The sequence below is a fragment of the Gadus chalcogrammus genome, chromosome 7, assembly GCF_026213295.1.
Source record: "Gadus chalcogrammus isolate NIFS_2021 chromosome 7, NIFS_Gcha_1.0, whole genome shotgun sequence".
Classification (NCBI taxonomy): Eukaryota; Metazoa; Chordata; class Actinopteri; order Gadiformes; family Gadidae; genus Gadus; species Gadus chalcogrammus.
In genome coordinates this window covers 17772900-17795641 of record NC_079418.1, presented here as the reverse complement: position 1 = coordinate 17795641, position 22742 = coordinate 17772900, and positions in this window count along the sequence as shown.

Genomic DNA, 22742 nt, shown 5'->3' with positions numbered 1-22742 from the left:
GAATATACCCATGGGGCAGACTACTTTACCACCATATAGCGCCTGCAGGGTTATGCGATAAACCATACGGAGGAATGCGGTCGCTGAGCGGCCCTGCCCCAAATTGCATGACACGTTAAACTCAACTAGAATCGCCACCATAATCCAAATTTGATGTCAACAGACCAAAATAGTCGGAAAGCCTACAGAAACCATCGATAGTTAATGTGAAATTCACATTATTAAAGATAGACATGGTATGTAATCAGGATGTTGTCATACCTTTGACAAATATGTATGAACATTTGAATCAATGTTTGACGAGGCGAGTAACACAATTACAAATACACAAAATCTCTGCTGTTTTATATCGTACACCCCACCGATAATACCACAGATCAATGCTCACCCCTACTGACAGGTGCACATGTATGCATGGTGGATACATTTCTCCAGACCCAACATAAATGCTGCAATGAGATGCCAAATTGATTACAGTTCTACCTAGTACTAACAATCAACACTGAACTCATGCGTTCTGCTCGATGCCTACGCAAAATCAAAAATTGCTGACTGACCTAACAGGTCCAATCTGGACCGTTCCCAGCAGAGATTGGTACGTTCACATGGTGTTTGGGGATCATGACAAGAAATAGGATTATACACCTTATTTTAACATTGATGAAATGGCATAGATTACTAAATTGACGATTATATAATAACTATTACAACGTTTTAAACCAAAAAACTAATGTTTTTTGGTTCACTGACTCTTGAAGTAGACTATAAAAGAGACGGATGACACCTGGCATACAGTTCGCTCAGAGTTCATATGAACAACCATGACCGGTTAATCCTAGTTGTCCAGAGGACTGGCAAAGTTACAGATAGAAACATACTACCAGGCGTCTTAATATGATCCTTTCCTTTGGGAGTCATCAGTGGTTAAATAGTACATGAGTTAAGTCAGTCAAAACATACACAGCTCACACTGAGGAGAGCACTTAACTGAGATAACACACCCACACACACCTTCTATCTTCAAATAGAGATCCATCTAACACAGTCTTTCCCTTTCCCTTTCCTATAAATCGTGCCAAATAGAATTAGGTGTAGTAGGATTAACTCCAGCCCACTCTGACTAGAGGTGTGCGTGCTGCATTAAGTCCCTCTCTTTCTACCTGGGTGCTCATTTGCTTTCCCGAAGGGCAATGCAGCTTTTAAAATCACGAGGAATCTCCAACGCTGATTAGGGACCAATCAATGCGATGCGCTTAACTTTCAGCCTGCCCCTATCGATCGTCATGCCAACGACCTGCAGCCAGAGCCCATCCGGTTATGTATTATCTCTGGCCATATAAGTGCTATGGGAATAGTTCACAGGGAAACACTCACACAGAACCAGCATGACTAGTGACCATGCAAAGAAACATATAGTTGTTTTTTTGATTCTGAGATTCTGTATAAATGGGATGAAGGACTTTAATATTGACCGTATTTATTGGACAGTGACTGGATAGGATGGAAGATGGTGGCATTGGCATTAAGGTGCATTCACCCCAAAAGTCGAGCGAATATTCTACTAGTGCGAGGTCGCTTGCATGAACGACAAACTTTCAGTGATTCAGCATCAAGCGAGATGGGCAGCAAAGAATTTGCTATTAGAATTTGCGCGACAGCGTTGTTGGCGGCACGCCATACAAGCTATTTAAAAACGTGGGCGAAAAACATGCATCTATTCGTGTCTTTGCGTTGACCTTGGCCTTTGTTGTTTTTCTGTCTATCGTTGTACGATAGATGTAGACATTGTCAAACCACCTCTAGAGCTGGTGTATGCGACGTTGCATTGTGTCTTTTAAGTAAACAAAAACAAAAAAGGTTGTAGAATCCCCCAAAACATCTCTGGTTTCAACCGGGCCTTTGATAGGGCTACCAAAATTAGAACTCAGTACAGCTTTGATTCCATATTACTACATTTAAGAATGCAATCAATATTTGATGAACCGCAATAAACACAGACTTGAATAAAGAAAGCCTCCTTCATTGCCTCACAGACGTCCCCACCCACAATTTTCATCCCTAGAGGACTGGAGACAAGTAAGTCATCACATCTCTGACACTTTCTTTTTATTTATTTGTTTCATTTTCAAGGTGGGTAGAGAATCTCATTTACATATAGATATGAGATGTTTTTCAAAGCTGGAGGCAAATGTGGCATACACTGTATATGCTTACTAACTTAATACGTGTTAAGAGCCATGGGGATTTGGCTGTTGCTTTCTCTCTCTCTCTCCATCTCTCCCTCCCTCTCTCTCCCTCTTTCTATCTCTCCCTGCCTCTCTCGCTGCTAACTCTGGTTTCATCAGCCATTTCCAGTCTTCATGATACCTTATCTCTCTCTCTCTCTCTCTCTCTCTCTCTCTCTCTCTCTCTCTCTCTCTCTCTCTCTCTCTCTCTCTCTCTCTCTCTCTCTGTCTCTCTCTGTCTCTCTCTCTCTCTCTCTGTCTCTCTCTGCCTTTCCCTCTCCCTCTCTGTCTCTCCTTGCAATCAGATGAAATGAAAGAAAGGCCGGCTTGGCATGGTTATAGAACTTTAATAATCCCACATTAATAGCACATAAGAGCAAGAAACGACCTGCTATAAAAAAAGCAGATGACTCCGGAACTTCAAACCCTCCTTATCAAATATAAATAATAGCACATCGCCATAATGCCACATTTCTGATGAAGAAAGATGGACCTATTCAAATGAGGCTTAATGAAGTGTCCTGCTCTCCGTTCTCTCAAGGTTTAGCATTAAACTAAAATGAGAAACCATTTCTTTCAGTCTTATTACATTCAATTGCTCACTCACCCTTTTACTTTACTCCCCCTGATCCTCCTCGGTTATCACCAAAGAGAAGCGTGTGTGTGTGTGTGTGTGTGTGTGTGTGTGTGTGTGTGTGTGTGTGTGTGTGTGTGTGTGTGTGTGTGTGTGTGTGTGTGTGTGTGTATGTGTGTCTGATAGCAAGTAAGTGGCTTGTGTGTATGTGTGTGAGCGTACTTATTTGTGTGTGTTTATGTCTGCGTGTGTGTACCAGCTAATGATTCCAATAGCAATCTCTGGCTCTGTACCCAAATAAGTATAAGAACTCACATTTTCCTTATTTTGCATCTTTCCACATTCCCACAATCACAAAGTGTCACTGCCATTTTAAGTTACATTTTCAATTTCAAACCGGTTAGAGAATGTTTCAATCTTTGTAAGTCTCTCTGTGTTTACTCTGACAGGAACTTTTACACAAACTTCAACAAAATGAGATTTGACAGGGATTTATTTTATTGCTTCTGTGTTTTGGTTTTCAAATAGAGCCAAAATCCCAACTGTCCTATTTGAAAGGTTATTAATATACCACAACCCAGACATACAGTTATAAGCACCCACTCGTCTACCGATAACGTTGTGATCCGCTCGGATCCTGTCAAGGTTGTGGATTACGGCTGATTCCTGCATTAACACCATGGTCCTAAATGGAGAGATCTAGGGAAAATAGAGATAAAAAATATTTCATGGGCCTAATCTTGGCTTAATATTGGTACGGCCTCCTCTAATCTGCTGTTCAAAACAGGTCTATAATTTATTCATTCACTGTCTATGTGTTAGGTTCAGTCTTCCTTTCTGGTTTTGTTTAATGAGGTTTTGAATGGTCAGTGCATCCAGAAATAACACTTTGGTACTGTTTGCCCTGAAAAAGTCCTTAGTCCGCCATTGATTTCCCTGTAGTCGTTTCAATATATGATGAACGGATGACATTTAGTAACAGACACCAAAGAAATACATTGTTGAATGTCAACAAATACATCTCTTGAAAAGGAAATGGAACACCACATAATAAACCTCCCACATAATGAAACTATTTGAGCAGGAAAAAAGTCTGGGTGACATGAGTCTACCTCTACAGCTAAGCCGACTCAGAATGTGTTTGTTTGCGTGTGAAAGTAGGCTTCTGTGTGACAAATGGTTATCTGTGAAATGCGACAGCCAGGTGTGTGTGGAGGCTCTGTTTGGTATAGCATGCGACACTGCATGAGTTATGGAAATGTATTAAATACTCCCAAGTTTGCATAGATGTTTCAATTAAAAGGGATCACATTATGCATTATTTCCTGGTTAATAATTTAATTTGGGGGTAATACTAGAATAGGTTTATATGCTTTAATGATAAAAATTCACCCTTTTATTCTCAGAATCCTGTCTCTTTAAGGTGCCCTTCCCGATAAGCCCAGTCTGTTCTGATTCAGCCGTACCTTTTCAAGCCCGATTGTGATACAGAATCATCAATTGAGGCCGAACAATCAGTTTGACCCGAATCACCGTCGCAACCAAGATTGGAGCAGGACATTTCCAAGCAGTTATTTTGTAGCTTTCATATATTTTAGATGGAATGTTCTAACTATAATTTCTGAATTTCTTTTTCAACCGTGTGATTGTTGACCAACAAACTGTGTATTTAATCATTTCTTATTTTGGTACACTTTTGGTGGAAATTGTGGCAGACTGCCATGCAAAGTGGAAAACTTCTGAGGCAAAGACATACGAAAGTTAGTATAATAACTGTTATACTACTGCAGCCTTTGCTTCTTGTCTGTGTCCTGAATCATCCTTTTTGATGAACATTATAATTTACGGAAAATGTATTGCTTTGTATTATCTATCTTTTCTGACACAATTCAATTTTAAATACGAATCTGAGCCTGAAACAGAAACACACATTGCTTCCTTGATCAATATTTGCCCAATTCATTGATGTTTGCTTTATTATAAAACAGTATTTGTTGTAAATCTTTCTGTTCATAGAAAAGAAGAAGAATATTTTTCTATTACGAAACTACCTAAAATAGAACAGAACAGTGAGGTTTAATAGTAATGTTTATAAAAAATAATATATGTATTATTATTTTTCTCAAAACAACACATTTATGTGCAAATGTAAAAGAAACTGTCTGCTGGGGGTGCTTAAAAAGGAATTTCCAGGTCGTCAGCGTCTTTGTGGAACTCCGGACCTGTCAGGGGTTTCCTTATCCAGCTGGACTGCATATTGGCCTCCGACTGCCCCTGGACTGAAGAGACGAGGCGGGGAACCACAACAACCCTGCAGTCTCACGAAAATACGTGACACTGTCACGTCATCTAATCTATGCATTTGTGATCTGGGCACGTAATTTCAATTATTTCATGGCAAAAGCACAAATTTCTAACAATGACCGCTTTTGGCCACCCGTTTCTACTTTCACCTTTGATTCTGAGAAATTGTGACCATTCACGGATATATTTAATGCAGGTGCGCTGCTCTGTAGGCAAACTGCGACGGAAAAAATGTAGCTGCTTCATCTAGTTTTAGAATGAGTTTGAAATTTGTGCTTTTGGCACAAAAAAATTGAAATGACGTGTCCCAGATCACGAATGAATAGATTAAGTGACGTGACAGTGTCACGTATTTCCGTGAGACTGGGTTGATCAGAGACACCTTTGAGGGTCCCTTGGTGTTCAGCTCAGCAACAGCCAACGGACTCCACACTCGGTACTTAGCCAACTTGTTTGTTTTAAACTTAACAAATCCACAACTAATATAGCATACTACAATCAATCCCAAATCCTGTGTCAAATGAAGGGAATGCTCAAAATCTATTTCAAACCACACATTTTTCAGTTCCTGTGGTAGTCATTTCATAGGGTAATGGCCGATGTCTTATCGGCATGGCCCTACCAGCCCACCTCCACCGGCCAACACTCTAAACTAGCACACCAGCCGAGAGGCGCTACTTCTCCACAGCCATAATGTTTTGACAAAACGTATTCACTGGAGTAAAAGCAGACTGCAAACCAGCTGTGTCCGGTAGTTTAGGAGCGAGGCTCCCCCTGGTGTGGACTTTGAGCTTTATAGCTTATTCATGGATAAAAAAAATGTTAGATAACACACTAAAGGAAAGAGGAAACACAAAAGCATAATATAACCCCTTCAGTGGCTTTTTAGTATGTATAATTTGTATATTTCCAAAATGAAAAAAAAATAATAGCAACAGAATTCAAATACATATTATTCCTGTGAGTCCACTCAATATTTGCTCTGAAATGTTTCTAAACTACTGCAGATACGTCTGCATTGCTGCTGCTTTGCTCCAATGACAGATGTTCCCGTCGTCGTCCTTAGTGATACATCAGTAGTACAGAAAGCCCTGCTGTCACTCCCTCAGATGTGAGTCCCCCATCATGGCCTCAGGCGACTCAGCTCAACGCAGTGCAAGACACCTCACACCTGATCTTGTGAACTAGGATAATGTTCTACATGTAATCTGTGTCAGCCACATGCACAGACAGGAACACACACACACACACGCACACACACACATTGTTCTAAGTATTTCTGGTTCCCTTTTGATAAATGTCAAATCCACTGGAGAAGAAGAGAGGACCAAGAATGAAAAGAGCAAAATGCTGCAGTAATTGAATAATAAAATTGAGCAGCAAACATTGTTATCTCCCATCCAAGTAATGCTTGCACTCCTAATCCTCCTCTCTGCATATTTACCTGGCAGTCATTGAGCGCTGAAGCAGTAAACAGGCTTTGTGTTAATCTAGGATTAATAGCCATGAATATTTGATCAAGAAAGGTTACCGCTACAGGGGAGGGCTGTGAAATACTCAGTTCAGACGGCAAAGTACATAAAGAGGGCCAGGAGGAGCCCTTGTCACAGCAAGAAGCAGTAACATGATTCAGACCTTCGCCTAGACGAACATCTACCAAAGGGCTGAACTGAAAACAGTTTTCCAGTGTAACGCCCCACTTCTCATTTTGTTGGAATATTGTTTTGTTGAATTGTTGTTGGCTTCTTGCAGTAATAAGCAGAGTTGATGGATGAAACGTTGTCTTTCTTACAGATTAATTGCTTGGATTGATTTTGTTTGTTGATCAATGTTGGCTGGCATTTTTAGGTCGATCGGTCTGTTTTTTGTTTGGTTTTGTTTTTGGACAAAGTTAGGAAAGAGAGCGGTAAATCTGCTTGTTGGATGTGTTGGCAGAGAGAAGGTGGGGGGAGCAAACTGCGATTAGAGGAGGAAATAACCACAGTGGAGCGGAGGAGAAACCCAGAGGATAAGCGGAAAATGTTAGGGAGAGAAAAACAAGAAAAAGGGATGAGCTTCGTTTAGCCATACATTCCAATTCAACCTTAGCCTCTCTTGCTATTTCTTACTCCTACTCTTTAACCTCCCACTGTCTCACTCTCTCTCTCTCTAGTACCAAAGATGCACACACTGACACACACACACACACACACATGCACGAATGGACGCTGGCAGGCAGCACTCTACCTCACAATCAACATCACCCACCTGCTGTGTGACCAAAATGGGTCCTAAACCACTTAGTGCGTAATTAAGAGCCAAACGCTTGGTGTAATACCAGTACTTTTTCTTGCTGTGGAAATTTGCTTAGTGGAGTCCCCCTATTGTACAGGCGTTGCTGAAACTCTTGTTCGTACTTGGGCTTGGACCCTCCTCCAAGCTTTCCTTAACCAGGTCACAGTTTTCTGCCAAACAGCAGCTGAAAATCCCAAGTAGGCCTGGGGGACCTCCTTCACTGCAAACATTAGGGGGTCTAGATATTTATCCTACGAATACCGTCATGTACGAATTTATGGACCATGGACTTAATGGTTTTATCCAACCGTTCCACCAGGCCGTCAGTCTAGGGAGAATATACGCTTGTGTGCACGGACCATATACCCCATACACCGTAAAGTCTGCACCTGACATAAATTAAGTGCCCTGGTCCTTTATTTATTGTCCAAAGCTTGCCCTTCTAAGTGTCTACATCCGCTCTCCTGAGAGAAAAGGCAGAAGCCCAGGAGATCTGGCTCCCCCTATAGAGCTATGCCGACTCATCTCAGCATATGTGCGTGCGTGAAGGCCGTGAACAATGCTTTCGCACACAACACAAAAAATGCACTGCGCAGCAGCACAGCGTTGGGATATCGCGCTGCATGGTCCACCAATGCTAACACAGAGCGATACCCTCTATCATGCCTCTCAAGAGGCCCAATGAGGGCTATGCCCAACCGGGGGAAGAGAACCTCTGCTAATGGTGGAGGGCGCATTAGGGCTAGCTGGCTGGTTAACCAGCTAGCATTTTAGACAGGTGGCGCACCACCGGCACACGTCCACCCAGATGCCCTGCCAATAGAACCTGCACATCGACAACGGCGTACTGTGCTCCGCTATAGGGATTGATCATGTGTCTCTTGGTGGCGTGATAGACAAAAAGCACTAAACCAAAAAGAAAGTCGCTGGATCTATAAACTAGATGCTATGAAATACCCAGGATTGATTGATTGATTCTATTGAAATGGTGGTCTTCCTCTAGAGTTGATGAGCTGTTTAGTGACATCAGGTAGGCACACGGCCTGCCAACACAAGGGGTATGATCAAGCACTAAAGCAAATAATGTGCAGGTTCTAAAAAAATAAGCTGACCAAGGCACTCTTCTTAAAGTAAAAAATGCTTTAATAAATACGCATAAATCTATAAATAATTCATAATAGCAATGCAGTGCTGCTGCGTAGTGTATTTTACATGTTGTGTTGCGAAAGCATTGTTCCCGGTCTTCACACATGAGATGAGTCGTCATGCCGATGGGCAATCATAATGGTGCAACTCATAGATGTCCTCTGGCAAATGAAGATCTTTGCTAAGGGGCTCTGTAGGCCCTTGGAGTGGTTCCTTCACTGAGGTTCCTACAAACTTCTCCCTCCTTCGCTGACTCCTGCTCTTTTCCCCTTATAAATATACTTTATATTTTTCCTTGCATTCTCTGGACCTAACAGCTGGAGGAAAATTGGAATATCCTTACCTAGGATAACTATTCCTGACCGACGGTTTGCCAGCCTGTGCAATAGTGCCCCAGGGTCTAAGCTGGCTTTGACCAAGGTTCTATTGCTTCCAGTGTCTACCGTCGTCTGCATCCTTTTTCCCCTAAGCCCTACCCATGATCACGATTCTCAATGTCCCTGACTGTTACGTGTGTGTGCTTTCGCACACAACACAAAAAATGCACTGCGCAGCAGCACTGCGTTGGGATATCGCGCTGCATGGTCCACCAATACTAACACAGAGCGATACCCACTATCATGCCGCTCAAATGGCCCAATGAGGGCCATGCCCAGAGGACACACGTAACACTGACCCTGCATCCCCTGCCTTGAAACATCAGAGTTCTTGTCTGTTGTAGGCTTTCTTTTAATTTGGTTTGCCATGGCCTGTCTGATCACATGGCAACAAACTAAGGGGTCTTTAGGTCCCTTAGAGATGGGGCCAACATCGTTTTGACCGCCTGGATCACCTTCTGATCAGAAACATGGCCTCTCTCCATTTTACTAGGAGAGGGGCTTGGGTCCTATGACCCACAAAGTTTGTAGCTCCCGAAACCCTTGTGTGCAGCGATCAACGAATCAGTTTGTTAAATAGCCTGCTTGGTGATTCTCTGTATTTCTTCTTGATCCAGATCAGGGTGTCGTGGTTCACCATTCTCTGGAACTGATCCAGGACAAGGACTTCGCAAATCGCCTGCATGGTTCTGAATTTTGGGCAGATCCACTTCTCAGTTGCTTTCTCTCTCGCTCGCATGCTTTAGACCCATCCGGGAGGCGGGGAACGCATACCACATGTGGACTCCCTCCGTCCCCATTTTTTGTGTACCAGTCGGGATCCGAACCGGTTACTGGTCCAACACTTTACCCTGTAGGCCACATGCCGGCGCACACACACACACACACACACACACACACACACACACACACACACACACACACACACACACACACACACACACACACACACACACACACACACACACACACACACACACACACACACACACACAAACAAAGGAGACATGCCTAGGCCAATTATTTACTGAACTTTTCCCACAAACTGCATTTCCAAATAAAAAAAAAGATGGATGCAAAAATGAATATATGCATGAAAAATAACTTGATTACTTAAAATAAATAGACAAGGAAAGGTAAAATAACAACAACAAAACATAATATACAAATATAACATCATGTATACATTTCCTGCACCTGTCATAGGCGTCCAAAAGATTTACCCAGTTCAAAGGTGAAATGCTGCATCTACAGGAAAACCAATGGTAGGCCTACGTCGCCTGGCGCGTTACAAAACAACCCCTTCACTGGACCGAAATTTGACAACCAATAATGACACAGAAAAGACGTCACTTCGACGGCACAATGCGCAGTGCATCATGTCTACATTTCCTGCACCTGTCATAGGCGTCCGAATAACGTCCAAAAAATGTACCCAGTTCAAAGGAGAATGGTTGAACGTCAATATGACGTTCAAGTTGGGTCATGGTTTGACATCCAAATAGTGGACCTAGTTTGGACGTCAAATAGATGTCCAGAATTGGTCACGGACCGACGGACCAGATATAGACATGATCTGCACGTCTATCCAACTTCCAATGTTTAGTGGGTGCAGTCAACTCTTTAAAAGTAATGTGAACTTCACTTCTGTGAAGTGCTACGTTAAAACGAAGTCTACATGCTTGTTTCATAGAGTTTGGTGATTAGTTATGCAGACCAATTCGCTAATTCAATTTATGCATGCCATTAAATAGGCTAAAATAAAACATAAGCTCCAAGATTTGATTCCAATGCTTGATTTTTTTGTGCAACGTGTGCAGACCTGGCAATCAACTAAGAAGCAGCAGGCCAGCAGGGGCCACTGCTGGTCACTATTATTTGCACTTAAGAGCCCTTTATAGCCATAGGGCTAGATCATCATTTTAGAGACCTACTCTCCATTGTTCGTCATTTATACATTTTGTTATTGATGGATTGAATGTCTTATATCAGCAAGCAGTATCGAGTGTAAAGTGACTCCAACAGTATTTGTCAATGTTGAAAACATAACTTTCTTTTCCCTGCCTTGGTTTTCCCGCTATTGATAAATGTTGAATTTTACGCAACTGTGATTGACAATTGCAGAAAAGATGCCCTGATTGGTTAGAAAATAGCTTGGGGTTGTCATAAGTCAAAATGGACTCGTAAAGAGGCAGGTGCAGTCATCCTGAAACAGATATTCTCACAGTGCATTTCACTCAATAATAGCTGACAGGTGGCTATGCCATTTCTAACAAGTTACACTCAAATACAAGCTCAAAAATCCTACCTACAGCAACTTAAGTTTGAGTCCAGCATAGACTTATGCATATTATCACACCAAAAACAATTTCAAAATCCATACCCATTTATGAAATCAAAAGAGGGAGTGTTCACAAAGATGTGCAATGTCAGCTTTTGCTTAGGGTACCATTTTTGAGTTAACGGATGCTGCCTTGCCATGCTCGGAATTTAACAAGACCAACATCTAATTTCCAACTTTGTTGACATTCGACCAATCGTCCATGTTACAGATGAAATAAATAGATAGAGTAGATATATAAATCCATGATCTGGCTCTCTTTTGTAGAACATCTGATCTGATTTGATTGATCCGAAGATTAAAAAAATAAATAAAAACTCACAGGGAAGCCATTATCAAAGGCCGTGCTCATCATTCACATGCTCTGATTGTGACATTAGGCAAAGTGACATTGTTCTTTAAGTGGGTCAGAGGAAAACTTTTGCTCTCAAACAGCCAACCCACAGAGGATAATGAAATTGTTGGGTAGTGTCCGATGTCTTGTGCCCCTGTTCTGCCTGGTGGCCCAGATGAAGGGGCGAGTGGTCAACAAGTCCTGTTCTAATTACTGGGCTAGCAGGGAGCACCACAGGCTCCAATGCATTGGGACTCCCCTAAATGCCTTTGGACTGGTCCCTGGCTATTCTCTGAACACACATACACACACACAAACACACAGACACACACTTCATCGCCCTCATACACAAACAAGCACATAGGTGTGCATACATACTCACAAGCACACACGCTCAACCTTGTGTACACACGCATAATCAACATTTGGTGATTCACATAAACATACGCATGCAACAAATGGCACACTTCAAATAATATATATACATATAATTGTGTAACAAACGTTATATATTATGTATACAAAATGTTCAAAGTCACTCAACTTTAACTACTTAATATATGATCAGAAACACGCACACACAAAGACAAACACACACATAAGCACACACAGAGCAGGTCAGGCCCATATGTAGTGGGACAGTTTATCCTTCCAGGTCATTAGCCCCCAACTGTCTGAGCGCCCGGAGCGATGCGAGCTGCCATGTTTTCATCTGCCCCCTCCAGATGTGCTGCTGACACTGCAGACAGGCGGGTGGAGGAGGACCCCAGGACACCAGAGAAACACTTCTGCCCACTTTCAACTCACTTAAAAGTGGACGAAATTTCTCTGCCTATAGAACCTCAGAACTGCTGTGTTAAAGGGGAAGTTAATGGATTATTTCTTATGTGTTTGTTCAACTGTTCCTCATCATTCCTCACGACTACTGTAGATAAAACACGCTTGCAAAACACAACGTGATCTCCAACCTGAATTACAGAATAGGTAAGATGGATAAGATGGAGATAATAAAAAGGTATTGTTTGTCAATGCCCCTGATATGAGCATTTGCTGGTCGAGCGCCCCTGTCGACTGCTCCAAAAACCAGCAATACATCACTTTTGTTAAATTTCAGTCTGCCAAAAACTATAGTTGTTTTTATTCTCAGTGGAAAATGTTACATTTTAAGATAGATTCAGTTTCAAAATGCATTTTGAAACAATTTCTGGTGAGAGGTGCTTTTTATTTTCATAATCATCATTCAGTGAATGTATATGTTTTTTAGGTTGCTAGTACATCACTAGGCCTATTTCTGAGTTGTTTTCGAAAGATTACGTACCCAAAGTAAAAAGAGAATATCTCTACAACTGCAATGGCTACAATATATGTAACGGTACAAAAAGAAAGATAAAACCTGTGGGATTGTTGTGCAAGTTAATCAATACAATAATCAATGTATAACACAGCATAAGTGGAAAAATGTATTTCCATCTGAAAGAAAATGCAGGTATCAGAGTAAATGCTGTCTAGTAATTATCAGTTGGCAGCACTATAGTACTACGGGGCCCTAGCACAGCATCATATAAGTACCTGGGTCCATGTTTGATGTACACCAAAGTACAGCAAAGACAGAGGTTTTAGTAGAGGTAGGTTTAGGCGAAATCTCTAACTAAAAACATAAACCATAGGCACAGCATGCTTGTTTTACTGCACAGATCGAGGATTGTGGGCACAGTGGATGTTTCGCTGAGGCGGCAGAGGGAAACTATTGGAAGGAGGTCTTGAGGCGCATCGTGGCTGTAATAAAATCCTTGAGTGGGAGAGGCCTAGCATTCAGGGGCTGTGGTGATCTTCTGGGCTCAGCAAGTAATGGCATTAACCTTGGATTGCTGAAACTCATTTGTACAGTTTGATCCATGTTCAATTGAGACATCGGGAAATATGGTCAAAAGGGAGGAAGGATAACATCCTACCTGCCATCTGCTGTGTGCGAGGAGTCCATTTGCTTGATGAGAAAGTAAAGAATAAGATTGCAGACGAACTACAGCATGCCAAGTATTTTTCGTCATCTTATATTCAACCCTGGATATGTCGCACATTGACCGGTGGACATTCATTTTAAGATTTGTCAGTGAGGAATGGAAAGGGGTGGAGAAAGCAAATCTAGCTGAATGTTTAATATGAACAATACAAGATCTAGATTTAGGCTTTTCAAATTGCCAGGGACAAAGCCAGTAACATATAAAAGCAGGTAAATATAACAGCCTTGAGGCGCATCCGCAAAAAGCAAACCCCCTGATTGCTTACTCTATGGTTGATGGTCACTAAAACTCATAGGTGTAAACAGCCTTGGCAATAGCTGTAAAGATGTGTGTGCTTTCTTTGACCTGCTTCAGTCTTTAAGCATTTTGTGCTGCATCCCATCACCGTTTGGATCTCATGTTCACCAACAAGGATGCGTACATCAGCAGGAAAACCACTGTCCCATACTAGATGGAGTTATAGAACTGACTTCATCAAAGCTTTGAGGAAAAACTACAGTGCAATGAGAGAGGCCTCAGGAAGGTTTGCAACAGATGTAGAGGAGAAAGATGACGCCAAGCGTGAGGAGGCCATGCTCTGTCGTAAACCAGATAAATTGGAGACTGCAATAATGGCAACTCTATGGGATACTGTACTGAGTCAAAATCCACAGATGACTTGTTACAAAAAATGTGACATAAACTTAGATACTGCACAGCGTCCGCTGGAATCTCTGAATCAAATTTCGTGCAGGAAGAGAAAAATAATTTGAACGAGGAGATGCGTATTTGTTGCTATCAGGCTGTTCTTAACCCTGCCCGTTACCAACTGCGAGGGCGAGAGATCCTTCTGACAGAAGAGCCAACTAGGAGACAGGAGCGGCTGTCTGCACTCTCCTTGACGGCCATGGAATCCAAACTAGTCAATGGGAATTGACTTTAAGGGTTTAATTAACGACTTTGAATGCACAAAGTAAAAAAATTAGATGATCTGCCAAAGGTGAGGCTTATTAACCGCTATCTCTGGGCAGATATGTGCCACTGAGGAGGGCAGTTAGGGAGGTTGGGGGGGGGGGTTGCGGCTTATATTGGAGGGGTTCAGTTGTGGGGGGGGGGGGGGGGGGGGTTGAGTTTCGGTTGCAACGGAATTAAGCATTTTTTCATCTCTGAGAAGTTCTCAACCACCTCATAGCTGGCTACGGGCGTGCCACTGAGGTCAATTTAATATTTGTGGAAAGTTTTTCCCTAACTGGTTTCTCAGTTAGTGATGCTGGTTAAGTGTATGTGTGTATTTATGTATGTATGTATTTTAGCATCAGCGTAATGGATAGTATTGCATTTGTAGGCCCGTGTCTATCTATGTTGTCAGGGTTTTTGGTTGGGTTTACATATTTCTGTAGTATGTGTGGTGAGCCTGTAGCCTGGTCCTACCAGACTCTCGTACTTAATTTCATTTGTACAGAGAGTCTGGACCTACTCAATTGACAAACGTTAACTCCCTTGAAGGCGGGTGTCTGTTGAAGTTTATAACTATTGGATCTGCCCAGTGCGTTTGGCCGGGAATAATGTCCCTTCAGCACTAGGTCAGACCCAGACCTAGTACTGAAGGGAAATTCAAATTGAGCCAGGCTAGTGAGCCTGTACTCTGTCTTTGTAACCATAGTAAATTTCACCTTTTTACTTGTAAAGGGAGAGGAGGGGGGTACTAGCAATGTAGTAAACCTAGGACACCACACTAGGTTGATTCGGGACTTCTCTCTTAGCTACTAAAAATTGATTAAAGACTTAATCTTTGGTTGTAACTAGAAAAAGGGAAGCTTATTCTTGATTGTTTTTCTCCACTAGTTTAGTGAGTTAAAAATAAATAAGTGAACTGCTAGGGACTGCTGGAATCAGTTGAATCTGCCTTTTTTTTTTAAATACAATTCATTGACGGTTAATGCATTTTATTAAAGTGCAGATAAACCAACACACAACATCATGTACATTCACTGAAAAAAAATAATTAAAACAAAGTGCACATAGCACACACATCACTAGGAATGCTATCGAAATACGGCTAAAATATAAGGCTATAATACTGCATTTGCTACTGAGAGTAACACAAACGTCATCCATTATTTTCCCACAGACAGAAACTTGACGCACACGGGAGAAGTTTGCCTTCAGGGCTTCCTGCCAGAGAGGCTTAAAGAAGTCCGGTGACGAAGAATGGGGGGCGAAAAATAACATTGATGGAGGAAGTGGTGGTGGATAGTTCACTCAAAGGACTGTCGCCCTGGAGAGCAGGGTTCATGCACTGTGTTATTTTTAGACCTAGTTTACTTATTATTTCAGTTTCCAGCTTCTTGGTTAGGATGAGGCAACACTACTTGGTTAGGGTTAGGCCGAAAGCCCTGAAGGCAAACATCTCCTGTGTGCAAACTGGATAGATGGGACTTATTGCTCTTTTCTTCGAGGCAGTCGATAGAAGAAAACATCAATGTGTTTGATCATTGATCAACAGCAGTGTAGTTTTGGGTCACATCGACAAACAGCATAAGCTGTCATTTAGGTGGGAACATATTTGACATGAGCCAGAAGCAACACTGCATTGTTGCATCTGGCTCACGTCAAATATGTGAGATCATGGAATTACAGAAACGACAAAATTGCATATACTGTTTAAATAGAGAAAAGTGTTTTTTCTGTTGAAAAAAATGGTTCGTTTCATACCATTATTTATTTGATCTTGTTTTGAATGCTATTTACAGAAGCCCTACAATTGGATTACACGTCGTAGAGGTAGATAATTACTTTTAAACTAGCGCGTCTTTGAATTGCAGTATGATTTAACCGAAGAGAGGTGAGCAGATGAAAGGAGATAAAGTTTGATATCTTCGATGCTTCAAACTTTTGGAATATATTTCTTACCTCTTAAGGGCAAAACAACACGTTTTTTTTATTTATAAACATGTAACTGGCATGAATCCGTTGAGCAACAGATGGCCACGTTGGATGGATCACGTTTTAAAACTCTGAACCCCTACCCTATTTTTCATTTGTTGAGGCCTGGATATTGTTAGAACACACCGTCTGATGTGTATTTTGTGACCGTGTTTGTTTTAATGAGCCCTGCAGTTGTTTTGTCTGGGTTAATTGGCTGATTGATTATTGAGTGTGGGCCTGCTTGTGTGTGCATGCGTTGATGTTTCTGTTAATTAGCAAATTATTATACAGCAGGTGAAGAAAGACTAGAAAGTGAGAAGAGACCTGGTTTCCGCTTCCCTCTCCACTAATTTCATTACTATTCCCCCCGAGTTGCATATCAACCAGGGAGATGCAATAGCATACTGTTCCTGAAGAAGATTTTGCCATTATTCAGTGTTCGGTGTGTGTGTGTGTGTGTGTGTGTGTGTGTGTGTGTGTGTGTGTGTGTGTGTGTGTGTGTGTGTGTGTGCGTGTGTGTGCGAGTGCGTGTGCGTGTGCGTGTGTGTGTGTGAGGGGAATTAGGGTGGTGCTGAATCAAATGTAGAGAGAAGTGGAGAGAGCGAGAGGGAGGTACATGGATGAAAAACAAAAGAGCATAGATTGTGTGTGAGGGAAAAGGAGGGAGGAGAGTGAGAAAAAGGAGCAGAAATACAAAGAAGGATGTGAACAAATGTGTGAAGGAGGATAGAGGTGGGGTTCAGGAAAATAGAAGATGGAGAGGTGATATGCAAAAGGGATAAAAAAACGGAAGTAAGAGCTAGGGAAGCTGGGATGCATTTGAAAGTGTGACAGAAGCGCACACACAAAAGTACTGAGAGTTAAAAGAGGATGAGAACAAAGAGCAGAAGAGGTGCGGGAGAAAGTCAAACGGATTCCAAACGAGAACGTGTCTCCAAATGTGAATGTGAGCGACACAATACGAACAACAACCCAAAAAAAAAAGAGACCTAGACATAAAATGCATAGACGATTGGAGAGGGAATGCATAGAATCACAGGCAGGTACTGGTGCATCAACAGAACATGGTGTGAGGTGCCAAAACCGAAAATGAAGTTAAAGAAGCTTGTGTGTGTGTTTGTGCGTGGGTGTATGGTTGGCATCTGTATGTGTATTTGTTAGCATCTGTTTTTGTGTCTAACGGCCCCCAATACCTGTGTCTGTGTATACACTGCTTCTGTGTGTTTCGTTCCCTAAGTATTCCCAAACCATGATAATCGTTGTCTAATCGCCTCACTGTTGAATTTTGTGTTTGCATCATCATTGATTTATTGAAAATTCGTTGTAATTGTTTTGCAATGTTCTGTAAAGCCTTATGGGCTGCATGTTCTACATCCGTCATTGTCATTGGACCTAAGAAGTAATAACATATTTTCAATGTGCAAGATGCAAATTTGCGCTGATATGTAACGGTCTGCATATGTCCACATATGTCAAATGTAAAACGATTAAAAAAACAATTTATTACATAAAACATACAGATAACATTACAGTATACATTAACAAGACAAGGCATATTCTGAGCAATACAATACAGAAAAAAAAATACTGAACGTGCCAAACGGCTGCTTCAGCTGCAAAAAGGATTTGTTTCCCCAATTATACTTTCAAATATTCATCAGTACGCCCAATGGGCATTTCCTGAGAAAAAAAGATGCATTAATTTGCTTGTTAAAAAGGCACAAAACAACTCCCTGTGTTCCTTAAATATTGGAGAAATAGCATACAAAACACACACACACACAGTCACGCAGACTTCTGTCTTCAAGGTGTTTTTTAGCTGCCTTTGAGCAAAGATCCACACACATGCACAAAAATCAGACAAAAAACCCAGCCACTGAAACACACACACACACACACACACACACACACACACACACACACACACACACACACACACACACACACACACACACACACACACACACACACACACACGTGCACAAACACACGCCAGGGAATTTGAATCCCTCCATCGTCCTGTATAGCTTTATTTGTTTTGTCATGAAAGCAAATTCTTGAAAATTGACACTTGCCGTAATGAGCATCTGTTTTGGCCATCTGTAGAATATGCAAATCAGGCAAATAAATATTCTGACTGCGTTTAGACACAGGTCCTCAGGCTAGCTTACATTTAACACGCTTGTATGGAAGCCAGGGGAGAGAAAGCGAATGAAAAAATAAACAAGGGAGGAATTTGTCTTTCCCCTGTCGTCCACCTCCCTTATTCTTCCGATACCACCCTCCATCTCTCATCTTCCTCCGATGCGCCACCTCCCTTGGCATAAACGGGCATATGCTAAATGAAAGCTTGGCTAATTTGGAACAATTCATGCGCTGGGGAAGGCGTGTGTGTGCAGCCCTGGGCTCCCGGGCCGTCTGATCCGGCTACCTGTCCTGGAACCGACCCGCCTCCCTGCTGCCGCTCACCGCCTCCTCTCGTTACTCTCCGTCTCCTCACACATCCCCCGCTCCTTGCCACCGCCCGCCGTCTCTCTCTCCTTTAACTTATTTATTCTCTGCTTTCCTCCGGAGACCTCTTTCTTTGAAAAGTCTCTCGCTCCCTTTGTATGCATGTCTGTCTGTCTCTCCATCTCTCTCTCCCTTTTTATTCATCTCTGTCTGTCTTTCCGTCCCTCTCTCTCTGTATGCATATCTGACTGTTTAGCCTTCTCTCTCTTCCTTTATATTCATTTCTGTCTGTTTATCCGTCTCTCTCTCTATCTCTCTCTGTCTGTATGTCTGTCCGTCTCTCTCTCTGTATGCGTGTCAATCTGTCTATCCGTCTCTCTCTCTGTCTGTCTGTCTGTCCATCTGTCTGTCTCTCTCTCTCGCTCTCTCTGCATGCATGTCTGTCTGTCTATCCGTCTCTGTCGCTGTATGCCTGTCTGTCTGTCCATCCATCTCTCCCTTCTCTCTCTCTCTGCATGCCTGTCTGTCTGTCCATCCATCTCTCCCTTCTCTCTCTCTCTGCATGCCTGTCTGTCTGTCTGTCCAGCCATCTCTCCCTTCTCTCTCTCTCTGCATGCCTGTCTGTCTGTCCATCCATCTCTCTCTCTCTCTGCATGCCTGTCTGTCTGTCTGTCTATCCGTCTCTTTCTCCCCAAATTCTTCCCACAAGTTTATTCCAGCCACTTCCTGCGCTGCTGATTCGCTGCCTGTTCCCCCTCGCATTCCGCCGTCTCAACCAGTTTGTCATCTTCTTCACCATCTGCCCCCCCCCTTTCCACACACACACACACACACACACACACACACACACGCACACACACACACACACACACACACACACACACACACACACACACACACACACACACACACACACACACACACACACACACACACACACATGCATGCGCACACACATACACACACACACATGCATGCACACACACACACACACACATACACACACAAACACATACACACACACGCACAAACACATACACACATACACGCACAAACACACTCCTTAACACACACACTACCAAACCACTCTTCCCCTCTTCCTCCCACTGCCCATCCCTCCTCCTCCTCCTCTTCAGTTCCCTTGTATTAGTCAGCTGCCGTGTTCCTCTTTCTCCACTCCTCTACTCTCCTCCCCTTCTCCTCCTCTTTTCATGTTCTGCTCCTTCATTACCTACAGGATGAATGTGACATGAATAATTCAGAGGGATGGCACAGGGATAATGGGGAATTAAAGGTGTGTGTGCGTGTGCATGTTGGTGTCTGTGTATGTGCTTTCAACGTACACACACACGAAAACAAAGAAGAAACTGTGAAAGGGCTTTTTATCCGTTTAAATGATGTCATAGACCGACATGTGCGTTTAGACTGGCCAAGAGGAGGAAAATGTGACAGGGCGATTAGGGCCATGCCAGAGGGATGGAGCCATGATCTGCTGCCCGCTTGAACTGTCAACATTATGGCTCTGTGTCGTAGTAGCCATCAGTCAACACTATTTACTGGATAGGTGCCATTCAGGAAAAAAAAAGAGGAAAGGGGCTAATCCTAACTGGAAAACCGAAGCTAAATGCGTTCTAGTCCAGGGCAGCAGTGAGGCATGCATCCTGGGAGCATTTGGATGGATTCCTGTCTTCACGGTTCCATTTTTAATTACAATGTTTTTTCCCTCTTGTATTCATCCTCCTCCTTCATTCATTGTGTGTGTGTACGTGTCTGTTAGCGGAGCCAGAGATTGTGAAATGGTTTGTGTAATTGCGCTCATCTTCCGGCCTGTCATTCCCCCGCTTGGCTCTCCTGCCTGTGGGTCAGCCCCGCTCCGGCAGCCTGCGACAGCGGCAAAGCCTCTTTATCACCGACGCAAAGCCACGTCGCACACCCTCCAACGCCCCCCCCCCCCCCCCCCCCCCCCCCCAACGACGGGCATTCTCCCTCGGCTGCCCGAGAGAGAGGTGTTTCTGATGGGCTGCCTTGCGTGAACCCCTCCAGGACATAATTTGGAGAACACACACACACACAGCTTAAGCCGAGGAAATCCATCCAGTTGGATGTAGGAAAGCACCCTGGGCGGCGGTTTACAGGAGGCTGGCTCCATGTGCTGAGTCCCAGGGGAGAGGGAGAAAGGGGAAGAGAGAGAGAGAGAGAGAGAGAGAGAGAGAGAGAGAGAGAGAGAGAGAGAGAGAGAGAGAGAGAGAGAGAGAGAGAGAGAGAGACGATCACAAACTCACACAGACAAACAGACACAAAGATTTGCATGGATACAAAGCAGAGACATTGCTAAATTAAGAAACTAACTTTCTCTGCCTATTTCTGTCTGTTATAGCCAAAGACTGATTAACTAATTTAATTTAATGTCATCTAATGGTTTGGTGCAACATGGGTGTAAACAAACATGTTGGACAACGGTCATGAGGAGCGAGCTATGCTAGCGTTTGCATTATTTCGCAAATTGAATGTTGTTACCGAAACTCTTAAAGCTGTTCCTCCATTTTGCTTTCGCCACCATGGCTTCTGCTATGATTACTTGATGTTTTGTTGTTTTAACATTAAGTCAGCGTGCCGGCTCCAGCGTAAAGGTGACCAGATTTGGGAAATGGGAAACAGTGTCTATTGTGGACATATTGACATTTTGCCTGGTATAATGGTAAATGTAGTACTGTAAAATATAATTCAACAGGGAATTGTATATATATATATATATATATATGTATTGTATTGATAGTCTATTGTTTATAATCAGCATGGCCTGGTGTAAAGTCGATATAGAACCCCGCTCAGTGAGGTCACGTCCCAGCCAATCAGATAGACTGGAGACGAATTACCAACTGACTAAAAATGCATTGTGTACGATTTAAAATGTAATATTCACGACAAGCTATAACCTTTGCCATTTGAAATTGTATTCATATATTTTTTTTATCCTTTTCTGAAAAGGCCACCAGAAATGAGGACTGTCCCCGGAAAACAGGGAAGTCTGGACACTTTGCTCCAGCCTGGCATCGTCTTTCTGATCGGACAATAATCGACAGGATATCAGATCATAAATATTGATGTTTAATATTTCCCGTGAGGCCCTGATGAGTAAAAGTCTTAGCATATCACCACCACCACAGGATAAGCTGGTAAAATAATCTGAAAAACCATCAACCAATCAGGGCTTTGCTGACCAGAGTGAGAAGGGGAAAATCTGTCACAAAATCAGGCTTATTATCCTTTAGTGTGTCCCCGGCATGAGTCAGTTAGTGGCGGAGTTGCCATCGGCAACAGGTGTGGACAAATTAACCTAATGGCTTTCCAAGCTCTTGACACAGCCCACCGGATCTCTCTGAGAGACCCATCACTATATATAAGTGTGTGTGTGTGTGTGTGTGTGTGTGTGTGTGTGTGTGTGTGTGTGTGTGTGTGTGTGTGTGTGTGTGTGTGTGTGTGTGTGTGGGTGTTGTGTGTGGGTGTGTGTGAGGTTGTGTGTGTGTGTGTGTGTGTGTGTGTGTGTGTGTGTGTGTGTGTGTGTGTGTGTGTGTCTGTGTAGGTTCCTAATTCATTTTACCAAGTCATCCCTCATGTGTGCGTTTTAAACCAATTAAACGCAACGTAACATTACAAATCTTTTTTGCTCTCTTCCACTTCCCCAATTGTTTCACATCAGTGAAAGTGTCATGTTCACACACACACATGCACACACGCACACGTGCACACACACACATACATTAGTGTCTATTGAGATTCATCTGGTT